The sequence below is a fragment of the Paramormyrops kingsleyae genome, chromosome 16 (assembly GCF_048594095.1).
Source record: "Paramormyrops kingsleyae isolate MSU_618 chromosome 16, PKINGS_0.4, whole genome shotgun sequence".
NCBI lineage: Eukaryota > Metazoa > Chordata > Actinopteri > Osteoglossiformes > Mormyridae > Paramormyrops > Paramormyrops kingsleyae.
Genome location: NC_132812.1, coordinates 9,073,832 through 9,098,445, shown reverse-complemented (window position 1 = coordinate 9,098,445; position 24,614 = coordinate 9,073,832). Strand labels below are relative to the sequence as shown.

General features: G+C 42.4%; 2 long non-coding RNA genes across 4 annotated transcripts; one reads left to right on the top strand and one right to left on the bottom strand.

Annotated features, from left to right (window-relative positions):
• Positions 1-7,731: 7,731 nt before the first annotated feature.
• On the bottom strand, positions 7,732-11,330 carry LOC140578702 (uncharacterized). Of its 3 annotated transcripts, none has more exons than XR_011982963.1 (5): positions 11,300-11,330; positions 9,494-9,587; positions 8,932-9,015; positions 8,362-8,462; positions 7,732-7,958 (listed from the first exon to the last, which is right to left on the bottom strand). It is a non-coding gene; the product is annotated as an uncharacterized lncRNA (long non-coding RNA). The 3 variants fall into 3 exon arrangements; XR_011982962.1 differs by lacking the exon at positions 11,300-11,330 and adding an exon at positions 10,471-10,638; XR_011982961.1 differs by lacking the exons at positions 9,494-9,587; positions 11,300-11,330 and having other exon boundaries at positions 7,734-7,958; positions 8,932-9,487.
• Positions 11,331-19,245: 7,915 nt separating this feature from the next.
• LOC140578692 (uncharacterized) lies at positions 19,246-20,955 on the top strand. The gene is made up of 3 exons (XR_011982959.1): positions 19,246-19,800; positions 20,267-20,367; positions 20,760-20,955. It is a non-coding gene; the product is annotated as an uncharacterized lncRNA (long non-coding RNA).
• Positions 20,956-24,614: the final 3,659 nt, after the last annotated feature.

Sequence of the window (24,614 nt, the reverse complement as noted above, 5' to 3'; positions counted from 1 at the left end):
AAATTGATACTATTATTATTGTTATTCACATGCAATGAGAAATCCCAATAATAATTGAATAAATACACAGACACTGCAAAGCTATTCACACTCGGACATGCCATCATCACCCACCTTCACACACGGACTGGGGAGCCCGTTTCAGTCCTGGCAGGAGACCAGCACGTGAGTCCCGAGAAAGTGCTGGGCGACGCGTGCTCTATCCCACGTCTGAGCTCCGGTCAGTACTCAGATCTCCCCCTTCCTTTATACTAATTTTAGCGCTGCGTGCAGGCAGGCGACGAGCTGGCCAGGCTCACTCAGACAATGTGTTCTCAAATTTCGAAATTTTGTCTGAGTAATGCTGCTTGCAGTTTCAATCTGAAATGATGACAAGTTCCCATAATCAATGCGTCCCCCCTCCTCCTGAGGATGGTGTAAGTGTCCTACACATACTGAACACTTGATGCGGTTTCAATCAAAGATAATGAGACAAATATCCTTGAGCAATACTTTCTCTTCTCTGTGAAGACGAGGCAGGTGTCTCATACACCGACCAGTGGTGTGCAAAACATATTGAGCCACACCTTTCCTTGTCCTCAGAAAGCCCGTCAGAAACCCAGAAGAACATGGTAAGCATCATTGAACAGGGTAAGCATCCCAGAACAAGGATTCTTTCAAAGAAGATAAGGATACTCCATTCATGAGAAACAAGTCATTTCTGAAAAACAAGTTATATAAGTAATTAGTAAGGAAAAAAAAACATACTTATGCAGTTTAACCTTAATACAATAATATTGTAGGTGAATCATGGACGACGTATCTGAATCTCAGGATGATTATTCGACACACGATCAGAATCAATCCATACCTAAATCACCTCATATGTATGTCTGCTAGGTGGAGTTGGAGATACTCCACCAAATCGTGAGTAGTGAAGTCGGACAATTACTATCTCCCAAATCATCACAGTGACAGGGGGACATTCAACAAATTTCTTTAATTCTATGCTACATGGGCGACGTGGCCAGTTGCGGGGCCACCTGTGAGCTCGTCTTAATACATTCGGTCTCTTGGCCATGATTCACCAATATGAGAAATACATCCCAAGCATACCGTCTGCCAGCGGTGGGGTGACATGCCTTGCCTGCTCACACAATTTTAATGCACCTTCGGTATCCATACTGACCATCTAGTCCTGATACACCATATATATATATATTTTTTTGGGAATAGGGTGGGGCGCGCAGGATTCTGCCGTCTGCCAGCAGTGGGGAGCTCATGGCCTGACCACTCCCTCACTTTTAATGCATCACAGTTTTTAATTGCACACACGTCAGTTCATACACACATTCATACACACCCACATGTACACACCATACACACACACACTGAGCGGGGGTGCGATAGGGGCTTGAGGGGGGCCCTTTGCGCTCTCTCTCTGGGCCCGCGCAATGTGTGGGGTGTTTGACCAATCAGCATGAAAGGTGGAAGGTCTGTCCGTGGGCCAGTGCTAAAGTAGTGGGTCAAATTTTGTGAGGATTGGATGAAGCATAACTGAGATATAGCTGTTTGATTGAAATAGGCATGGAAATGGTGTGGCCAGCAGGTGGAGTCAGCGCTCCATTTGATAAATGCTATTCATTACTTTCAGGCCTTCTCATGTGTAAATGAAGTCTGATAATGTTCTATGAGGCAAATGGGTGAAAAATGAAAGGAAATTAAAAATATGGACTCAGGTGAAGGGAAAAGTAACAATTCTTTGAAGATTTTATGAGAAATAAGGACATTTCAGCTGAATTTGCTAAGGTGGGTCATAGACATATATGGACAGTGGCTGTAGCGCCCTCGTTTGACCGATCGGCACCAAAGTTGGAGGGTCTGTCTGGGGTCCAGTGATACATTAGTGGGTCAAATTTGGTGAGGATTGGCTTAAACACGACTGGGATTCAGGTGGTTGATTGAAATGAGCATGGAAATGGTGCAGGTTGGGTGTGGTTGGTGGCCATAGTGTACAGGTAGCTCAATTTTTTTTATAAATTACCCATAAGGGCAGTGTGTTGATTGACCTGCTACCAGAATGACCTAGGTGGGGTGGACATTGTAGGAGTTATAGGAATATGTCATTTATGCAGTTTTTAAACATCACGAGAGACTGCAAATCACTGTCATTGGACGGTACATATATCTTGATTTGGCAGAGAACTTGGGAGTATAAAGGATTTTAAGCAGTAATATGTGACTGGAACAGAAATGAGAAAATGTAAGTTGCACTGGTTTTCCAGGTTAATACAGACATGTTACATTGCTGTAGCGCCCCTGTTTGGCCGATCGGCACAAAATTTGGAGGGCCCTTCCCAAGTACTGTCCTACAGGATATGTTCAAGTTTGGTGTTGATTGGCTGAGGCAGGCCTGAGATATAGATGTGTGATTGAAATGGGCATGACACCTGTATGGTCTGGGTGTGGCTGGGGGCCATATCTTACAGAAAGTTTTAATTTAACTCTGTCGAGTTGAGCTACTTTGTTGAGGTAAGCTACGGTTAGGGCTATCGATTAGCACTACAGTAGCTTACCTTGACAAAGTAGCTCAACTCGACAGAAGACCGGCCTCAGAAGGACAATGGTAAGTAATTCAACTTATAAAGACGTCAGCTTGCATTAGTAGATGAAACACTTAAATGAGTAAATGAAGGTTGTAAAATAACACATTTTCAACAGGCTAGACTTCTGCTGGCTACTCACATTTACCAACGCACAACAAACAGTACCATGACAGACGAACACAATGAACAGGTCACTCAATGAGAATGAATGACGCAACTGACTGGCTGCTTCTAGCGCCGAGGTGGTTAAAATGGTACGGTCCACATTAGGGGTGTCAAATCGTTTTACATAAAATTTTCCTACATGGAGAGGTTTTTTTGTTTTGTTTTTTTACAACAAAAGAAAAATGTTAAGACCCCTCCCCAAACTTCTATTTTTGTCTCTTTGGGGGGGTCAGGATCGTGATTGGGGGGTACAGTACCCCCCGTAATTCGAACCATGGGTTCAGGCATCTGCCTAGGATGCTTCCAGGACGGCTCCTCCATACAGTTTTCAGCCAATATCTCCTGTCCTGTTAGTCCTACAATCGAAATTCTTTTTTCTACAGATGCAGGCAGATATTCCCTACAACTTCTAGAGTGAAACTATTAGGCTCCGTATATCATAATTTACAAAACTGACTTCTGCCTTAAAGTCCTACACTATTCGACCAAATCAGACAAATGAGGTGTCAAAGCAATCAGTCCTCTGAGCTGATCAAAAGATATTCAAGAAAGTCTGACATTTGTCTATTTTATGGCCACTAGCCATGCCCAAACCCTACCTAAATTTGGCCTGTTTCAGTCTGACTGCTATAACTTCTCCCTGCCTTAGCCTACCTTAACCAGACTTACAGTCCTACCTCCCTGCTCCATTCTGGGGACACCATACAAAGCGGCCCACATTTAGTCAATAGGGGGCACTACAAATACCTAATTTCAATATCTCCTAAACTTCTTGGCCTATCTGAGTGAAATTTGGCACATGTCTACTATGGCCAAGTTTGAATATGACAGTCATAAATCATACAACGGTGGCCATAATTAGGCAATGAAAATCAAGCATTTAAAAAATTTTTTTTTTTATGTGTCCTGTCCGGCAGCTTTCGCAAGCAGAACAATGGTCTGAATGCAATGCTGTATCAGACATATTTGCTTTACCATGAGGGGCTCTATAAACTCTGTATAGGCCCTTCATGTTGGTCAATTTCTTTTTATTTGAATATTTACTGTATTTTATTTAATACATGTAAAATATTCCAGTTGCCGTGCTGCCCGGAAGGGAGTAATAGATTAGGAAAATGAGTGAAGAAAAGGGGTAGGGAGAGAGATTAAAGAGAAGGATGGAAAGAGAGAGAGAGAGAGAGAGACAAAAAAAAACTAACAAAGGCGGAGACAACAGTGGGACAGAGAGGCTAAGAAAGACAGGAGTAACGTAAAAAGCACATAAGGTAAAGGAAAAAAAAACGCATTTGATATACAACCAAAAAAGGATAAATACCAGAAATAAAGAAAATAAAACAGATATACAGACATACAAAATTGTAGCATGTGCTTGGAAGGGAGCGTGGAGGTGTATTTACATGTGTGTTCATCTGTTTGGGGGAGGTGTTTGAACACGTATGCGTGTGTTGGGTGCGTGTGAATTTCTCCATGGAATGCCCTTGATAGCGAGGATGGGGGGGCGCAACCACACCCCACAAGAACCAGAGGCCGGCGGAGACAGGCCCAGGAGACCCAAGGCGTCCGCAGCCCCCCAAGAGCACGGAAGAGCCAAGGCCCCACGTCCCCACGACAGCCGGGTCCCCACCCCAGCAGGAGGAGGAGGGAGGACCCAGGCGCAGCCCCCGCAGCCAAAAGGGCACGAGCCCCAGAGAACCAGAGGCAACAGGCAGCCGACCCCGCGAGGGTGATGGCCGCTCCCGCACGGGCCAGGGCCCCAGGGCCCCAGGACCCCAGGCGGCCGGGAGCCGACCGGCCCCCGGCAGAGAGCCCCACCCGCGCCGGAGAGGCCCAAGCCCCCCCCATGCCACTACCCGGGGAGGAAGGTCAGCAACCATGCGAAGGAGGCAGCCGTGCCCAGGAAGGAGCAGCTAGCCCCGGATCCAGGCCCACACCGCCCACACAGACACCTCGCAGACACACCTCTCAGCCATACACATAGACCATACACCCACTCACACAACATACACAGACACATACACAGAGACCAAAAGACATAAGCCCATCCACTCCGGACCGCCCTCCGCCATGCGGGGGAACGGATGCCACCCCCCAGCGCCAGCCGCAACCCCAGGGTGCCGCCAGCCGGATGACTACCCGAGTGCCCCCCCACCATCGCGGGCAGGGAGCAGGGGTGTAGGAAGACCCGCCCACTCTCCTCCCCCACGCACCTGTGTGAGAGGTAGAGTGTTGGATGCATGTGTTGGTGATTGTGAGTGTATGTGGTGTAAGGGATGAGTATGACTGTTGAGAAACTTAAGATGGATTTAAAATTGACAGGGGAAGCGAGGAGGAGCGCTGCTTGCAAACAGCTCTCCTCCCCATCACCCCCCCCCCCCCCGCCAAGACTCTCAATGTATATGGTGTAAGTAAAATTGAGGGGCGAGCAGCAATGAAGAGGTGAGTGAGACCACCTCAGCGGCCCCACCCACCAACCTCTGAGTAGTGCCCCCACCCCCCAAGGCCCTGTGTGTATACTGATATGTGATGACTAAAGTGCAATTAAAACAAGGGGAGGCAGAGGGCCGCGCAGCACAGCGAGTAAGGCCATGTGGATGGCCCCCTCACCGCAGCGTGCGCAGCACATTCCCACCCCGAGATCCTACATGTGTGCGTGGCATGTTATGTGAGTGAGGGGGGAGAGGGGCTGGGATTCATGATACCAAGGGGGAGCTTACTACCCCCTGGCAGAAGAGAGCCAGCTAACCAGCTGGCTCATTAGGCACCCCAGCCCCCCACCGCGGCATGGGATGGAGTGGACCCGGGGCCCCCCGGCAACAACACCCCGGAGCAGTGCCGACGCCAAGAGCTAGCCTCCCCCGCCCCAAAGGGCAGCCCGCACTCAGTCACCCACTCATTCGACGACAAAAAAGTTGCAGACCAGCCCAGGCTCGAGACATTCCACCCCCCAAACAGCGCAGGCTGGCCCCCCAGACATGGACCAACCCACCCCCCCCGGCAGCGCCCCGGAGGAAGCACAGGCCACCCCGCGCAGGAAGGCACCCACCAAGGAAACGGCCAGGCCCCGGGCACCAGAGCCCCAGACCCCCCCACCCAAGCCCGCACCGAAGAGGCCAACCACCCATCCCAGGGCCAGCCCCCACCACCACCGGCACCCCAGACCCCACGCCCCATGACCGCCGGGCAGCACCTGTCCAAGCCCCCCCCACCACCACCAGCCAGGGCAGACACCCAGACATCACAGGACAGCAGCCACAGCCCCCCCAGCTCCAAGAAGCCACTAGCCGCCCACAGCCCCGCTGTTTCTTGCAATTTAATCTTCTGTTCTAATTCTGCAACATATGTTTTTTCTTTTTTTTTTATGTGTACAGTAAGATATTATTTTTCCTCTCATTACTGCCTTTCCTGCTTCCCAGAGAATACATGGTGAGATTTCTGGTAAGTCATTGTTATCCAGATATGTTGCCCACTCATTTTTGAAATAATTAATAAAATCTTGTTCTTTAAGTAAGGACGTGTTGAATCTCCAGTTCCTACTTGGTGGTGTGACTCTTTCCTTTGCCAGTAAAAGAGACACTGGTGCGTGATCACTGATAACGATGGAGTGTATCTGGGTTTCTGTGATGTTCCTCATCATGGAGCTGCTCATTAGAAAGTAATCTAAGCGAGAGTGTGAGTGGTGTACTGGTGAGAAGAAGGTGTAATCCCTGGAAGTGGGGTGATGTGACCGCCAGGCATCGCAAAGAGCAAAATCATTCATGTATTGTTTAAGAATATCTGCAGACTGCCAGTTCCTTTGACTCACTGCCGTGATGAGCCTGTCAGTTTCTGGGTTCAATACCAAGTTGAAGTCTCCTCCTATTATAAGTGTGGAGTCCGAGTGAACAGAAAGTGAAGTGAAGAAAGCATGAAAAAAGGAGGGGTCATCAACATTTGGTCCATAAACACAAGCAATGTAGAAATCCATATTTTGAATAGATAAATTAAGTATTATACATCTACCTTCTGTATCTGTTATAATATTGTTAACAGTGAAGTTTATACTTTTATTAATCAATAGGGTTACGCCTCTTTGTTTTGAGTTGTAGCAGGCTGAGTACATGTGAGGGTACTGTGGGAAGGTATGTTTGTGTTCAGATGTTTTGGCCATATGAGTCTCTTGAAGAAGGACAATGTCTGCCTGCAGATCTCTTAACCGATTTGCAATTTTTATCCTCTTTTTCCTGGAACCAATTCCCCGTACATTCCATGTGACAAATTTCAGTGTGGTCATGTTTATATTAACTGTTAAGTTGTTTGATGTTTGCTAAAGGTGTGTGTGTGTGTGTTGTGTATGACCTGTATGTTTGTGTCTGTCCTATGTGTCTGTCTGAGATGGACATGTATATATCTGTGTTGTATGTTTGTGTGTGTGTGTTGGTACTAAGTATACATTGTGTCAGTGTTAATTCTGTGTATTGAGCAAATGGCAACATTTCAGATAATAGAAACCCAGCAAACATTTGGACGTTTGATGACCGTTGAAATGACGTCCCTCCGACACGTCCCGTCATGGTTGAAAAATAGTTCCGAAATGAAAGTTGAACGGACGTCTTTGACGTCAACTTGCCGTGTATTCGACGTCTTTTCGGCGTCTTTTCTGGACGTCTAATGCGTCGTCATCTGGATGTTTTTAAGATGTGTTTCTGCGTTATGTCAGTGTACTTATTAGCCTGAATATAAACGTCCTAATTGTGAAATGCACATCAGAATATAAATGGTTCAAAAAATGTCCAAAATCAGTCCAGTCAGACCTCAACGTCTATACAACGTTTAATCAACGTTTACATTACAAAACATTTCTTATTTAATACAAATAAGAAAAAAATATATATTTATATATAATATATACATACATATAAATATACAAATAAATATATATAATATATTTAAATATTTGTGTGCATTATATATAAACACATACATACACACATACAAATATAAAACTATACAACATTTATATAGCAGAACTGTAAATAGTAACAATTAAACATTAGTTAAACAAGAACGAAAAGAACAAGAACATGAACACACACATGAATTATTTCTGTAAACGGGCTCATTTCCTATATCCCCCACCCCCAGCTCTTCCTGGAGCATGTTTTAGGTGTTCAGCCATTGCTGCCTCAATCTCGGAGTCTGTTGCATTTGCGCTCCATCTTTTTACTGCATCTGAGGGAATTGAATATTAAAAAAAAAAAAATTTACAAAAGGGCAAAATTGTCTTTATGATCCTACAACGACATTAAAAATACATCTTGGAACAACATTATCAGTTTAATTAACGAAACATTTGAAAAAAGTAATCAACATGTATTACACGACATTTTTCTGTTGAATAATCTTTGGTTAATAAAAGATGTTCTGCATTAAATGTGTGCTAGGTGAATGAAAAAATAGCATGTCCCCTTCCCCTTCAAAACCACTGTGGTTGAGCAAGTTCCATAAGTAGGTGTGTAACTGTGTGAAAGTAAACAGGACATTTCTGTGGTCTTTAAGACAATATTCCTTCAATAGAATAAATAAAAAAATTTTTTTAAAAGTACAAAATTTCACGTCATAAGGCCAAAATTACCTTGAATTATATTGAATATGATTGTATCTCTAAATGGCTTCTTTTGCAGTTGGCCACCACCCCTCATGTTGAATTTTGCCATTAAGGCATTCGACATGATTCTGTGAAAGAAATTACTCAGGATTAATTCACCATCAGGAAAATTTACATGTAAGGTCAATATTACAATTATGGTAGTTGTAATATTATCAGCATGTTACTTGCATGCAATGTTAAATCATACACTTTAACAACCACTCATCTGTCAGGTAACAAGTTCCCTGAACTATGTTCTTATCCATATCCACATTTTTTGAGACAACTAATTAGTCATTAATGGCTTACACTGAAATTATGTTTTGATTTTTTGGTTTTCAGTCTGGCAGACTAAGTCAGTAGACATCTAAAACCTTCTGAACTAGAAAATAGGCATGTATGTAAGGAGATATAATGTGTGAAAGATTAAATCTGTAATTTAAAAAAATAAATACCCAAAGCTGGGTTTCTTATTTTGGCCAGAATATACATTTACATATACATTTTATTTCTGAATTATGCAGCAATACAAACAATGCAAGGTAAAATACATACCTGTTCATGACTTTATTGACACAGTCCCTGAGAGAAGATCCCCCAACTCTGGACAGTTGCTGAACCTAAATGTGACATCACAATCTGTAATATGATATTAAAGCACAGTTCAACTTTCCCTGGCAGTGTCTCTTTTGAAAAGTGTTCAAGAACATAACGCTCAATACCATAATAAATATACTGTCCATTGCATTTATTTTGAACTGGCACTCCTTGTGGAGTTTCAAGAAGAGTTCTAGCGTCTTTGGGAAGTCTATGGCCATGACATCTGAGCACATCCAGAAGCTCATTTAATGCCTTGTGGGTCTGGTTTGTAGCAGTAGCCCAACTAGCCAAGTCCTTGTGAAGAGATGGTGTTTCAACAATTGAACGTGAAGCCTCATCCAACTGCTCAGACTCAGTTTCAGTAGAATCAGTATCATAATTGTATTCTTCTTCATGTCTAATTCACACCACTGCTGTGCTAACAGAAGAACTACAGGCCACCATAGGATGTATTTCGTCGTGTGTTGATCCCTCCGTGAGGGGACTGCCCTCTCCCGCCAAGGCTGGCTCCACTGACCTCTCAGAAACAGAGCTGCTATCATATTCCACTAAGGAATCAACCTTTGCCTTTCGTCGCCTCCACTTCCTCTGGTAGGACATGTTTAGCAAATCTAAAATTACAAAATTATTTTAAAGTAGTTACTGAAAACATCCATGTTAAAATTCATTTACAGACGCCAGCCCATGTTATTCTTGAGCTCTTCCTACATTTTGCTCAACATTTCAGTCTCTTTCAGGTAATTTACTTTTTGAAAAATCTCAAAAGGCTACATTGAACAGTAAAACTTACTGGATCATTAAAACATACTGGTATGCTATTATCGACTGAATTTCATAGCTACTACAATATTTACCATTTGCTTGGGTTTTAACAAATTATTATTTTTTTTACTTTATTTAAAAGATCTTTCACTAAACATCTCGCTTTAAAGTCAATTTAAGCAGTTACAACAGCACTTCTTGCCCTACCAAACGCACTACTGATTTGCCCTCCCCCACTCCAATCTTATCTGAAATGATATCTTCCAGCTTCTGATTGACTGAACACACCTGATCCAGGTAACCAGCAGTGGGTAGGGCAGGGATAATTAGAAAACAAATAGGCCAGGTGTCCTTGAGGACCAGGGTTGGGAACCCCATATCTATTACACCATGTTCCTGCAGTAGCATGAAACTGCTCTGCTCATTTGTAATTATTTTTTAAGGCAGTGAAACAAAATCCAGCAAACTTAATATTTTGGGGACTTGGTCATTTTGCTATCAGTTTTCCACCAAGACGTTTGCTCAACTGCATAAAATAGCTCAACTTAAGTGTAGAGACCGCATGGAGCTTTATACCTGCGAACTCATGCTAACAGAGTTTGCTTTTAGGAGCAACCTAACGTTAACACTACTAACTTTTAGCCTGCTAGTTAATTTTAGCCAAACTCAAACTACATTTTAGTTCCTTCGTGTCAAACGTAAAATTTATAAAACAATACAAAATGGACTTACCCAACAGTAGTTCTTTTATATAGATATATTAACTTTCACCCTCCTCTCTCCTTGTCAGTAAATAAGACTCGTGAAAATGCGTTAACTTTTCCTCTCCCTCTCTCAAGATAATCTGGAATATCGCGGTATATCGCGAGACTGCCAACTGTTTCCAAATTCAAATTAAAAAACTTTATGTATATCCACATGGGGAAATAAAACGCACGCATAGTAAAGCGAGTAAACTTTTTTTAAATTTGACAATCCACAACCAATTCGGACTTTAAATGGTAACCAGGTATATACCTGTTCATATGTAAATGCATAAATTTCATAAAAATAATAAAATAATTTTTTTATATTCGAAAACACGGGGCGCACACAGAGCACTTTGTGAATAATTTGTCATAAAACAATATGTAAATAAACATTATTGTGCATTTCATTTAAAAAATATATCCTTTTTCCCCCACAATGAGTCTTGCTTGAATAGACATGTAAAGGACGTCAGTGGCCGTCTTTTCACAACCTCTTAAAAACTACTCGGGGCACTTACTTTTTATTGCAGTATTAACCAAGGTGTAAGCACAGTCGCATTTGCATGTTTCGTGCTCAATTTCACAGTGGATTTAATAAAGGATCATGATGGACTGTAAATGCACGTGTAAAGGACGTCACATAGTGGACCTTCGCTCACACATGCACTCACTATTAAAATGCACTTAGCTAAAACTCAAAGTGACAGCTATACATGCAACCCCAGACAACTGTAGACATGTACAAATGTATCTGAATGCATTTTTAGGCAAAGTTCTGTGTCACATATTTTTACCGATTTATGCCGTCTTACCTCGACTGTTTTTGGCCGGGGACACAACGTCGCCGTCGGACCAATGTTTGCTGGGTACTGTTATTGTCCTCTAGATGGCAGTAGTGCTAAAACGAGATATAATAATAACAGGTTGGAACACGGTGGTAGAAGAGAGCCTAGGCCGTGGTAAGAGGAACGTCTTGGTGCCTTGACTAATAAAGAGGCTACACGCCAGTTCATACATTTAATTCCAAGAGTGTTTATTCAACAAACACCACATGGTACCAGAAGTGAACTGTCTTTTGATGCAACAGAGATGGATGCTGTTAAACCACCGGAATCTTTGAAACTCACCGGTAATGTAGATAGCAGCTGGCGGACGTTTAAGCAGCGATTCGTGCTTTACATGCAAGCAGTTGGCCTCGATGGTGAACAAGATTCACGAAAGATAGCGTTGCTCCTGACGGTAGCTGGTCCTCAAGCAATTGAAGTATACAATACTTTTACATTCGTGGACGCTGCGGCTGGAAGGAAGTATGATGAAGTCATGAAGAAATTTGACGAGCACTACTTGCCAAAGAAAAACGAAACATATGAGAGGTATGTGTTTCGCTCACGTACTCAGTCACAGGGTGAAAGTTTTGACTATTTTCTAACTGATTTGAAACTAAAGGCAAAAACATGCAACTTCGGCATCTTGACTGATTCAATGATCAGAGATCAAGTTGTCTTTGGAATTTTTGACAAGAAGATAAGAGAAAGATTGCTCAGAGAAACTGAGTTAACATTGGATAGTGCTGTTAAGATTTGCCATGCGAGCGAACTTGCTTTGAAGCATTCTAAAACTTTCGGTGATAAGGAAAGTACTTCTGTTACTGACAGTCCAGTAGTTGGCGCTGTTACTCACAGAACGAACAGATGGAGTCAAAAACCCACTTCGAAATCAAGCGCAGATTCTTTCAGCTGTAAAAGATGTGGTTCAAAGCATCAACCTAAACAATGCCCAGCATTTGGAAAACAATGTGCAAAATGCAAAGGCATGAATCATTTTGCTAAGCAATGTTTTTCAAAGAAAAAAGCAAGGCAATCAACAAATGTTAACGTTGTGGAAGAGACTGACTTGTCAGACACTTTCTTTGTGGGCATGATCAATAGTGATGCAGAAACAGTACGGCAAGAGTATGACACAAAAGAAAGAAATGATTCGGATATGACCTGTGTGTCTAAGGACAAATGGATCGTGTCGCTGCAGGTCAATGGAGCAATTGTGCTGTTTAAGCTTGATACAGGAGCGAAGGCCAATCTCATAAGCACAAGTGATTTAAAGGAAATGAAAATCAAGCCCCACATAAAAAGAAACCATGTGTCACTCAAAACCTACAATGGACAGGCCATAGAGACACAAGGTGTGTGCAGACTCAAAGTATGTGTCAAGAACAGAACTCATCACCTGCTCTTTGTTGTAGTCCCAGATGATCATCAGTCTCTCCTTGGTGACAAGGCCTGCGAGGACTTAGGACTGGTGAAAAGGGTGTACTACATCGATAGCCATGATGTTACAGCAACAATACAGGACACTGCAAATGACATTGTTTGCAAATTTGATGTTTTCAAAGGACTGGGAGCTCTACCATTCATTTACAAAATTCAGCTCAAAGAAGGTGCTCACCCTGTAGTTCACGCTCCAAGAAGGGTTTCTGCGCCACTGAAGGAGAAATTAAAAAAGGAACTTGACAGGATGACAGCTCTAGGGGTAATCAAGAAAGTGGAGGAACCTACAGACTGGGTAAACTCCATGGTTTGTGTTAAAAAGAAAAACGGTGATCTGAGAGTATGCATGGATCCTCAAGACCTGAATGCAAACATAAAAAGGGAGCATTACCAGATTCCAAAGCGTGAGGAGATCACAAGAGAAATGACTGGTGCACAGTACTTCAGCAAGTTGGATGCTTCACAGGGTTTCTGGCAATTAAAGCTTCATGAAGACAGTACCAAATACTGCACTTTCAATACGCCATTTGGACGTTATTCATTCCTACGTCTTCCCTTTGGCATAATCTCAGCCTCAGAAATCTTCCATCGTGCCATGGAGCATGTCATAGAAGGACTGGAGGGAGTACGTGCATATGTCGATGACATAGTGGTTTGGGGATCATCAGTGCAGGAACACAATCAGAGACTTTCTCAGCTACTTCAAAGGATTCGGAAACACGGCCTCAAGTTGAACAGAGCTAAATGTCTGTTTGGTGTCACTGAAATGACTTTTTTAGGTGACAAGTTGTCTGGACGTGGTGTGGAACCTGACAAAAGCAAGATTCAGGCAATCCTGGATATGCCAAGTCCAGTTGACAAAACAGGTGTTCTGAGGATAATGGGAATGGTAAACATCATTGGTAAATTCATTCCACATCTCTCTGCAAAAACTGTGAGCCTCAGAGAACTGTTGAATCATAGAGCTGAGTTCAAGTGGACACGTAAGCACGAGCAAGAATGGAAAATGCTCAAGTCAACACTGACAATGGAACCAGTTCTCACCTACTTTGATTCCTCTAAAAGTATCAAAATCTCCACAGATGCATCAAAGGATGGATTAGGTGCAGTCTTACTCCAAGGAGATCCTGAAGGCTGGAAACCCATAGCTTACGCCTCCAGGACTATGACGCAATCTGAGTGCAGATATGCTCAGATCGAAAAGGAATGCCTTGGACTTGTTTTTGGGTTTGAGAAATTTCATGACTATGTCTATGGCTTACCATCGTTCACAGCAGAAACGGATCATAAGCCTTTAATTGCAATCAAAAAGAAAAATCTGAATGAGATGTCTCCATGCATTCAACGCCTAATGATGAGGCTGCAGTGGTATGACTTTGAATTAGTTTACATTCCAGGCAAATACATAGTCTTAGCTGATGCATCTCGTGGACCATTAACATGTAAATTCTCAGATGTGAGTTCCACAGAGGATGATGTGAGGATGCATGTCAATCTAGTTGTTGAATCTCTTCCAGTCTCTGATCAGAAGCTCAAGCAAATAGTTGAGGAGACAGCGAAAGATCCAGTTCTCCAAGCTGTAATTGACAATCTGAACAATAACTGGGTCAGAAGTTCTTGTGCACAATTCTATAATGTTAGATCTGAGCTCAGTTTGGCAGATGGTGTTCTTCTGAGACGAGATAGAATAGTCGTTCCACAAGTGCTGAGAGAAGAGATGCTTTCCAGGATACACGAAGGACATCTTGGAATGGAGAATTGCAAAAGGCGATCTAGAGGTTCTGTCTATTGGCCTGGAATAAATTCGGACATTGAGAAAGTGGTCAGTAGTTGTGAAGTATGTATAAAACATCAGAACGGGCAAGCAAGAGAACCTATGATCATAACAGACCTACCTCAGTATCCCTGGCAGAAAGTGGGTACCGATTTGTTTCATTTCCATGGAAATGAGTACTTGCTGGTAGTGGATTACTTTTCTAGTTTTCCAGAAATAGCCCTGCTGTCTAACTCCTCAAGTGCATGTGTGATTCAGCATATGAAATCGATTTTTGCCAGGCATGGCATTCCGCTGGTAGTTGTGAGTGACAACGGCCCATGCTACCATTCGAGAGAATTTCAGGATTTTGCTGCTCACTATGATTTCAAACATGTGACTTCGAGTCCCCTTCATGCTCAGTCTAACGGGAAAGCAGAAAAAGGAGTGCATATTGTGAAGCAATTGCTCAAGAAAGCGTCAGAAGGCAAGTCAGATCCGTATCTAGCTCTTCTGAGCTATCGGGCAACACCTCTTGAGCATGGTGCATCTCCAGCAGAGCTCTTAATGAATCGTAAGATAAGGACGACGCTTCCCTTCAGAATTGACACGAAACAAGACAAGATGAGCAATGCAAATATAAGGCTCAAACAAAAAGCTCTTCAAAAGAGACAGAAGACAAACTATGATAAACAGACAAAAATGCTGGAAGTGTTGTCAAAGAATGACATTGTGCGGGTGGAAGATGCAAATTGCTGGGACAAGAAAGCTGTTGTGTTGGAGGAAGTAAATCCAAGCTCATATGTGGTCAAAGCAGAGAATGGACAAATTCTAAGGAGAAATTGCAGAAGTCTCCTGAAGATGCGAGACACAAGCAAATCACTAGCTGACAAGAAAAGAGAAGAAGTTCTGGTCTCACCTGAAGAACAAGCACCACCAAGCACGCTGTCTTTGTCCACATCTTCCATTCCCTTGGATAATGGTCAGACTGAAGAAACCAATGACTCTCCAATGCTAAGAAGGTCATCGCGTATCATAAAGAAACCTGATCGACTTAACTTGTAACTGATTGTCTAGTTACATTTAAAAGCAGTGAACAAATGCTTTATTTTGTTTCTTTGTTTTAAATGCCTGTTTAGTGACAATTTAATAATTCTGTTTAATATTAATATAATTTAATATTACCTCTGTTGTTAATGCACTACAGCAGTGGTTTTCAACCTGTGGGCCGCGGCCCCCTAGTGGGCCGCGACGGTATTGCAGGGGGGCCGCCAATTATTATTAATAGAAATTGTAATATTGTTAATATAATAAAAAATGTCTAGTCAAAATCAAATAAATCATAATTTGATATATAATTAAATAAATTACCAGTTTATTCAATAAAGACAATTAACAGCCTTGCTTCCGAGTACTTAGTTAACCCGACACAAAAAGCGGGATCGTTTAAATTCTTTTGCAGTGGGCCGCGGAAACATATGTGTTTGGCTGTGTGGGCCGTGAGTTAAAAAAGGTTGGGAACCACTGCACTACAGCTTGTATTTAATTTTGAAGAAAAGGGGATGTAGTGATTACTGTTATTGTCCTCTAGATGGCAGTAGTGCTAAAACGAGATATAATAATAACAGGTTGGAACACGGTGGTAGAAGAGAGCCTAGGCCGTGGTAAGAGGAACGTCTTGGTGGCTTGACTAATAAAGAGGCTACACGCCAGTTCATACATTTAATTCCAAGAGTGTTTATTCAACAAACACCACACCATCATGATCCTTTATTAAATCCACTGTGAAATTGAGCACGAAACATGCAAATGCGATTGTGCTTACACCTTGGTTAATACTGCAATAAAAAGTAAGTGCCCCGAGTAGTTTTTAAGAGGTTGTGAAAAGACGGCCACTGACGTCCTTTACACGTCTATTCAAGCAAGACTCATTGTGGGGGAAAAAGGATATATTTTTTAAATGAAATGCACAATAATGTTTATTTACATATTGTTTTATGACAAATTATTCACAAAGTGCTCTGTGATTGTGAAGCCACTGCATTTGGCATTATGCGCCCCGTGTTTTCGAATATTAAAAAATTATTTTATTATTTTTATGAAATTTATGCATTTACATATGAACAGGTATATGCCTGGTTACCATTTAAAGTCCGAATTGGTTGTGGATTGTCAAATAAAAAAAAAGTTTACTCGCTTTACTCTACGTGCGTTTTATTTCCCCATGTGGATATACATAAAGTTTTTTAATTTGAATTTGGAGACAGTTGGCAGTCTCGCGATATACCGCGATATTCCAGATTGTCTTGAGAGAGGGAGAGGAAAAGTTAACGCATTTTCACGAGTCTTATTTACTGACCAGGAGAGAGGAGGGTGAAAGTTAATATATCTATATAAAAAAACTACTGTTGGGTAAGTCCATTTTGTATTGTTTTATAAATTTTACGTTTGACACGAAGGAACTAAAATGTAGTTTGAGTTTGGCTAAAATTAACTAGCAGGCTAAAAGCTAATAGTGTTAACGTTAGGCTGCTCCTAAGCCCCATGCGGTCTCTACACTTAAGTTGAGCTATTTTATGCAGTTGAGCAAACTTCTTGGTGGAAAACTGATAGCAAAATGACCAAGTCCCCAAAATGTTAAGTTTGCTGGATTTTGTTTCACTGCCTTAAAAAATAATTACAAATGAGCAGAGCAGTTTCATGCTACTGCAGGAACATGGTGTAATATATATGGGGTTCCCAACCCTGGTCCTCAAGGACACCTGGCCTATTTGTTATCTAATTATCCCTGCCCTACCCACTGCTGGTTACCTGGATCAGGTGTGTTCAGTCAATCAGAAGCTGGAAGATATCATTTCAGATAAGATTGGAGTGGGGGAGGGCAAATCAGTAGAGGTCGACCGATATTGAATTTTACCGATACCGATAGCCAGGTTGGTCCGTACTTGCCGATAACCGATTAATTAACCGATAGTTTTTAAAATGGATACTGGATTAAAAAAAAAAACTAAATTAAAACACAACACTACATGTAAAATAGTACTACACTTTATTACAAAAACCAAACAAAAAAACAGTACTGAATCATGAAAATGTGCTATATGAAATAAATATGAATATATTAATAAATATTGAGGTAAATTAAAGACATGCTTTCAAACTTAAAGAAAAAGTAACACTCCAAATAAATAAAAAAAAAGTTACATACAAAATGAATTATAATAATTATATAATTATATAATATTATAATTATATATAATATTAATTATATAAATGTATATTATATGTGTAGTCTCCCACTATATTTGCTTCTATTTTGTAAACTTTTTTCTCTCTCCATAGGCAGAGGTTGACCAAACTGTTTGTGTAATCTGTTAACAACGCTCATTATATACCCGTCTTTTTAGGCAAGAACCAGATAATGAGTCATGTCATGAAATGGTTTTAATACGAAGGGAGCTGTATTACGTGATGATAAATTTAATAAAAACATCGTAAGTTAGGCCTATAATAGTAATGATTTCATTTCAAACAACAAATATATTATATAGAGAAGGTGAGCAAAGTATCAACAGAGCTTTTTGAAACTCCGAATCAGTAAAACACTGCATCGGAAAAAGATTCACTGTTTCGAAGCGCTCCAGTCGGATCCCCCCACCCCCCGGCAAATCGCACCCTGTGCCTGAAGATAAAAAGAACTGAAATCGAATGCATTCCTGATGGTAACAATCATGACATTAAACATTTGGGTCGGACTTGCGTGTATTTTTGCCACATTATTTTAAGCGCTTGATGTACTGCTAATGTTAGCGTCCTCTCAGCCTTGTCGACAAACATACTGCTGTTCTTTCTCCAATGCAGAATCTAATCAACAAATGAATTACTTTATATTGAGATGAAAACATGTACTGTAGTGTACTGTATACATACCTTTTCGCTGTCTGTGTTTTAAACGTGCATTTGAAGTGTCAGCGTTGTCCGTGCACCGCGCTCTCTCCAGGCAGCTTGCGCTCTCCTTGCAACTAACAGTATCACGTGTCAAAACAAAAGCATGTGCTTTACAGCGATTTTCCAACTTGCCATAGATATATATGTTGGCTCTCGCACTGTATAAGGACAACGGACCGTTCTCAGCCGCTTCAGCTCTGACGCAACCCGGAAAAACTATCGGCGTGGATTTTTGCCGATAACCGATAGTTCCGGGAATCAACTATCGGTGCCGATTAATCGGCAAAACCGATACATCGGTCGACCTCTACAAATCAGTAGTGCGTTTGGTAGGGCAAGAAGTGCTGTTGTAACTGCTTAAATTGACTTTAAAGCGAGATGTTTAGTGAAAGATCTTTTAAATAAAGTTAAAAAAAATTAATTTGTTAAAACCCAAGCAAATGGTAAATATTGTACTAGCTATGAAATTCAGTCGATAATAGCATACCAGTATGTTTTAATGATCCAGTAAGTTTTACTGTTCAATGTAGCCTTTTGAGATTTTTCAAAAAGTAAATTACCTGAAAGAGACTGAAATGTTGAGCAAAATGTAGGAAGAGCTCAAGAATAACATGGGCTGGCGTCTGTAAATGAATTTTAACATGGATGTTTTCAGTAACTACTTTAAAATAATTTTGTAATTTTAGATTTGCTAAACATGTCCTCTGAGTACCAGAGGAAGTGGAGACGACGAAGGGCAAAGGTTGATTCCTTAGTGGAATATGATAGCAGCTCTGATTCTGAGAGGTCAGTGGAGCCAGCCTTGGCGGGAGAGGGCAGTCCCCTCACGGAGGGATCAACACACGACGAAATACATCCTATGGTGGCCTGTAGTTCTTCTGTTAGCACAGCAGTGGTGTCAATTAGACATGAAGAAGAATACAATTATGATACTGATTCTACTGAAACTGAGTCTGAGCAGTTGGATGAGGCTTCACGTTCAATTGTTGAAACACCATCTCTTCACAAGGACTTGGCTAGTTGGGCTACTGCTACAAACCAGACCCACAAGGCATTAAATGAGCTTCTGGATGTGCTTAGACGTCATGGCCATAGACTTCCCAAAGACGCTAGAACTCTTCTTGAAACTCCACAAGGAGTGCCAGTTCAAAATAAATGCAATGGACAGTATATTTATTATGGTATTGAGCGTTATGTTCTTGAACACTTTTCAAAAGAGACACTGCCAGGGAAAGTTGAACTGTGCTTTAATATCATATTACAGATTGTGATGTCACATTTAGGTTCAGCAACTGTCCAGAGTTGGGGGATCTTCTCTCAGGGACTGTGTCAATAAAGTCATGAACAGGTATGTATTTTACCTTGCATTGTTTGTATTGCTGCATAATTCAGAAATAAAATGTATATGTAAATGTATATTCTGGCCAAAATAAGAAACCCAGCTTTGGGTATTATTTTTTTTTATTACAGATTTAATCTTTCACACATTATATCTCCTTACATACATGCCTATTTTCTAGTTCAGAAGGTTTTAGATGTCTACTGACTTAGTCTGCCAGACTGAACCAAAAAATCAAAACATAATTTCAGTGTAAGCCATTAATGACTAATTAGTTGTCTCAAAAAATGTGGATATGGATAAGAACATAGTTCAGGGAACTTGTTACCTGACAGATGAGTGGTTGTTAAAGTGTATGATTTAACATTGCATGCAAGTAACATGCTGATAATATTACAACTACAATAATTGTAATATTGACCTTACAAGTAAATTTTCCTGATGGTGAAGTAATCCTGAGTAATTTCTTTCACAGAATCATGTCGAATGCCTTAATGGCAAAATTCAACATGAGGGGTGGTGGCCAACTGCAAAAGAAGCTATTTAGAGATACAATCATATTCAATATAATTCAAGGTAATTTTGGCCTTATGACGTGAAATTTTGTACTTTATTGGTACCTATCTATTGAAGGAATATTGTCTTAAAGACCACAGAAATGTCCTGTTTACTTTCACACAGTTACACACCTACTTATGGAACTTGCTCAACCACAGTGGTTTTGAAGGGGAAGGGGACATGCAATTTTTTCATTCACCTAGCACACATTTAATGCAGAACATCTTTTATTAACCAAAGATTATTCAACAGAAAAATGTCGTGTAATGCATGTTGATTACTTTTTTCTAATGTTTCGTTAATGAAACTGATAATGTTGTTCCAAGATGTATTTTTAATGTCGTTGTAGGATCATAAAGACAATTTTGCCCTTTTGTAAAAATTTTTTTTTTAATATTCAATTCCCTCAGATGCAGTAAAAAGATGGAGCGCAAATGCAACAGACTCCGAGATTGAGGCAGCAATGGCTGAACACCTAAAACATGCTCCAGGAAGAGCTGGGGGTGGGGGATATAGGAAATGAGCCCGTTGACAGAAATAATTCATGTGTGTGTTCATGTTCTTGTTCTTTTCGTTCTTGTTTAACTAATGTTTAATTGTTACTATTTACAGTTCTGCTATATAAATGTTGTATAGTTTTATATTTGTATGTGTGTATGTATGTGTTTATATACAATGCACACAAATATTTAAATATATATATTTATTTGTATATTATGTATGTATATATTATATATAAATATATATTTTTTTCTTATTTAATACAAATAAGAAATGTTTTGTAATGTAAACGTTGATTAAACGTTGTATAGACGTTGAGGTCTGACTGGACTGATTTTGGACATTTATTGAACCATTTATATTCTGATGTGCATTTCACAATTAGGACGTTTATATTCAGGCTAATAAGTACACTGACTTAACGCAGAAACACATCTTAAAAACATCCAGACGACGACGCATTAGACCAGGGGTGTCAAACATACGGCCCGCGGGCCGAATACGGCCCACTATGGTGTCCAATACGGCCCGCGGGATGATTTGAACAATAGTATTAAATATCAAATCTTTTTTATTATCATCATTATTATTAGTAGTAGTAGTATTAAAAAGGAATGAGTGTTAATGAACAGTTCCTGAGGACTTGTTAAATGCAGTTTTACAGAATATAGTGCATTTGTTGTAATTTGATGCACTATGATTAAAAAAAAATAATAATAAATTCGGCCCGCACATGGTCACATTTTCTTCTCATCCGGCCCTCACCCTAAAATGAGTTTGACACCCCTGCATTAGACGTCCAGAAAAGACGTCGAATACACGGCAAGTTGACGTCAAAGACATCCGTTCAACTTTCATTTCGGAACTATTTTTCAACCATGACGGGACGTGTCGGAGGGACGTCATTTCAACGGTCATCAAATGTCCAAATGTTTGCTGGGTTTCTATTATCTGAAATGTTGCCATTTGCTCAATACACAGAATTAATACTGACACAATGTATACTTAGTACCAACACACACACACAAACATACAACACAGATATATACATGTCCATCTCAGACAGACACATAGGACAGACACAAACATACAGGTCATACACAACACACACACACACACACACACACCTTTAGCAAACATCAAACAACCTAACAGTTAATATAAACATGACCACACTGAAATTTGTCACATGGAATGTACGGGGAATTGGTTCCAGGAAAAAGAGGATAAAAATTGCAAATCGGTTAAGAGATCTGCAGGCAGACATTGTCCTTCTTCAAGAGACTCATATGGCCAAAACATCTGAACACAAACATACCTTCCCACAGTACCCTCACATGTACTCAGCCTGCTACAACTCAAAACAAAGAGGCGTAACCCTATTGATTAATAAAAGTATAAACTTCACTGTTCAATATTATAACAGATACAGAAGGTAGATTTATAATACTTAATTTATCTATTCAAAATATGGATTTCTACATTGCTAGTGTTTATGGACCAAATGTTGATGACCCCTCCTTTTTTCATGCTTTCTTCCCTTCACTTTCTGTTCATTCGGACTCCACACTTATAATAGGAGGAGACTTCAACTTGGTATTGAACCCAGAAACTGACAGGCTCATCACGGCAGTGAGTCAAAGGAACTGGCAGTCTGCAGATATTCTTAAACAATACATGAATGATTTTGCTCTTTGCGATGCCTGGCGGTCACATCACCCCACTTCCAGGGATTACACCTTCTTCTCACCAGTACACCACTCACACTCTCGCTTAGATTACTTTCTAATGAGCAGCTCCATGATGAGGAACATCACAGAAACCCAGATACACTCCATCGTTATCAGTGATCACGCACCAGTGTCTCTTTTACTGGCAAAGGAAAGAGTCACACCACCAAGTAGGAACTGGAGATTCAACACGTCCTTACTTAAAGAACAAGATTTTATTAATTATTTCAAAAATGAGTGGGCAACATATCTGGATAACAATGACTTACCAGAAATCTCACCATGTATTCTCTGGGAAGCAGGAAAGGCAGTAATGAGAGGAAAAATAATATCTTACTGTACACATAAAAAAAAAAGAAAAAACATATGTTGCAGAATTAGAACAGAAGATTAAATCGCAAGAAACAGCGGGGCTGTGGGCGGCTAGTGGCTTCTTGGAGCTGGGGGGGCTGTGGCTGCTGTCCTGTGATGTCTGGGTGTCTGCCCTGGCTGGTGGTGGTGGGGGGGGCTTGGGCAGGTGCTGCCCGGCGGTCATGGGGCGTGGGGTCTGGGGTGCCGGTGGTGGTGGGGGCTGGCCCTGGGATGGGTGGTTGGCCTCTTCGGTGTGGGCTTGGGTGGGGGGGTCTGGGGCTCTGGTGCCCGGGGCCTGGCCGTTTCCTTGGTGGGTGCCTTCCTGCGCGGGGTGGCCTGTGCTTCCTCCGGGGTGCTGCCGGGGGGGGTGGGTCGGTCCATGTCTGGGGGGCCAGCCTGCGCTGTTTGGGGGGTGGAATGTCTCGAGCCCGGGCTGGTCTGCAACTTTTTTGTCGTCGAATGAGTGGGTGACTGAGTGCGGGCTGCCCTTTGGGGCGGGGGAGGCTAGCTCTTGGCGTCGGCACTGCTCCGTGGTGTTGTTGCCGGGGGGCCCCGGGTCCACTCTATCCCATGCCGCGGTGGGGGGCTGGGGTGCCTAATGAGCCAGCTGGTTAGCTGGCTCTCTTCTGCCAGGGGGTAGTAAGCTCCCCCTTGGTATCATGAATCCCAGCCCCTCTCCCCCCTCACTCACATAACAATCCACGCACACATGTAGGATCTCGGGGTGGGAATGTGCTGTGCACGCTGCGGTGAGGGGGCCATCCACATGGCCTTACTCGCTGTGCTGCGCGGCCCTCTGCCTGCCCTTGTTTTAATTGCACTTTAGTCATCACATATCAGTATACACACAGGGCCTTGGGGGGTGGGGGCACTACTCAGAGGTTGGTGGGTGGGGCCGCTGAGGTGGTCTCACTCACCTCTTCATTGCTGCCCGCCCCTCAATTTTACTTACACCATATACATTGAGAGTCTTGGCGGGGGGGTGATGGGGAGGAGAGCTGTTTGCAAGCAGCGCTCCTCCTCGCTTCCCCTGTCAATTTTAAATCCATCTTAAGTTTCTCAAAAGTCATACTCATCCCTTACACCACATACACTCACAATCACCAACACATGCATCCAACACTCTACCTCTCACACAGGTGCGTGGGGGAGGAGAGTGGGCGGGTCTTCCTATACCCCTGCTCCCTGCCCGCGATGGTGGGGGGGCACTCGGGTAGTCATCCGGCTGGCGGCACCCTGGGGTTGCGGCTGGCGCTGGGGGGTGGCATCCGTTCCCCCGCATGGCGGAGGGCGGTCCGGAGTGGATGGGCTTATGTCTTTTGGTCTCTGTGTATGTGTCTGTGTATGTTGTGTGCGTGGGTGTATGGTCTATGTGTATGGCTGAGAGGTGTGTCTGCGAGGTGTCTGCGTGGGCAGTGTGGGCCTGGGTCCGGGGCTAGCTGCTCCTTCCTGGGCACGGCTGCCTCCTTCGCATGGTTGCTGACCTTCCTCCCCGGGTAGTGGCATGGGGGGGGCTCAGGCCTCTCCGGCGCGGGTGGGGCTCTCTGCCGGGGGCCAGTCGGCTCCCGGCCGCCTGGGGTTCTGGGGCCCTGGGGCCCTGGCCTTGGCCCGTGCGGGAGCGGCCGTCACCCTCGCGGGGTCGGCTGCCTGTTGCCTCTGGTTCTCTGGGGCTCGTGCCCTTTT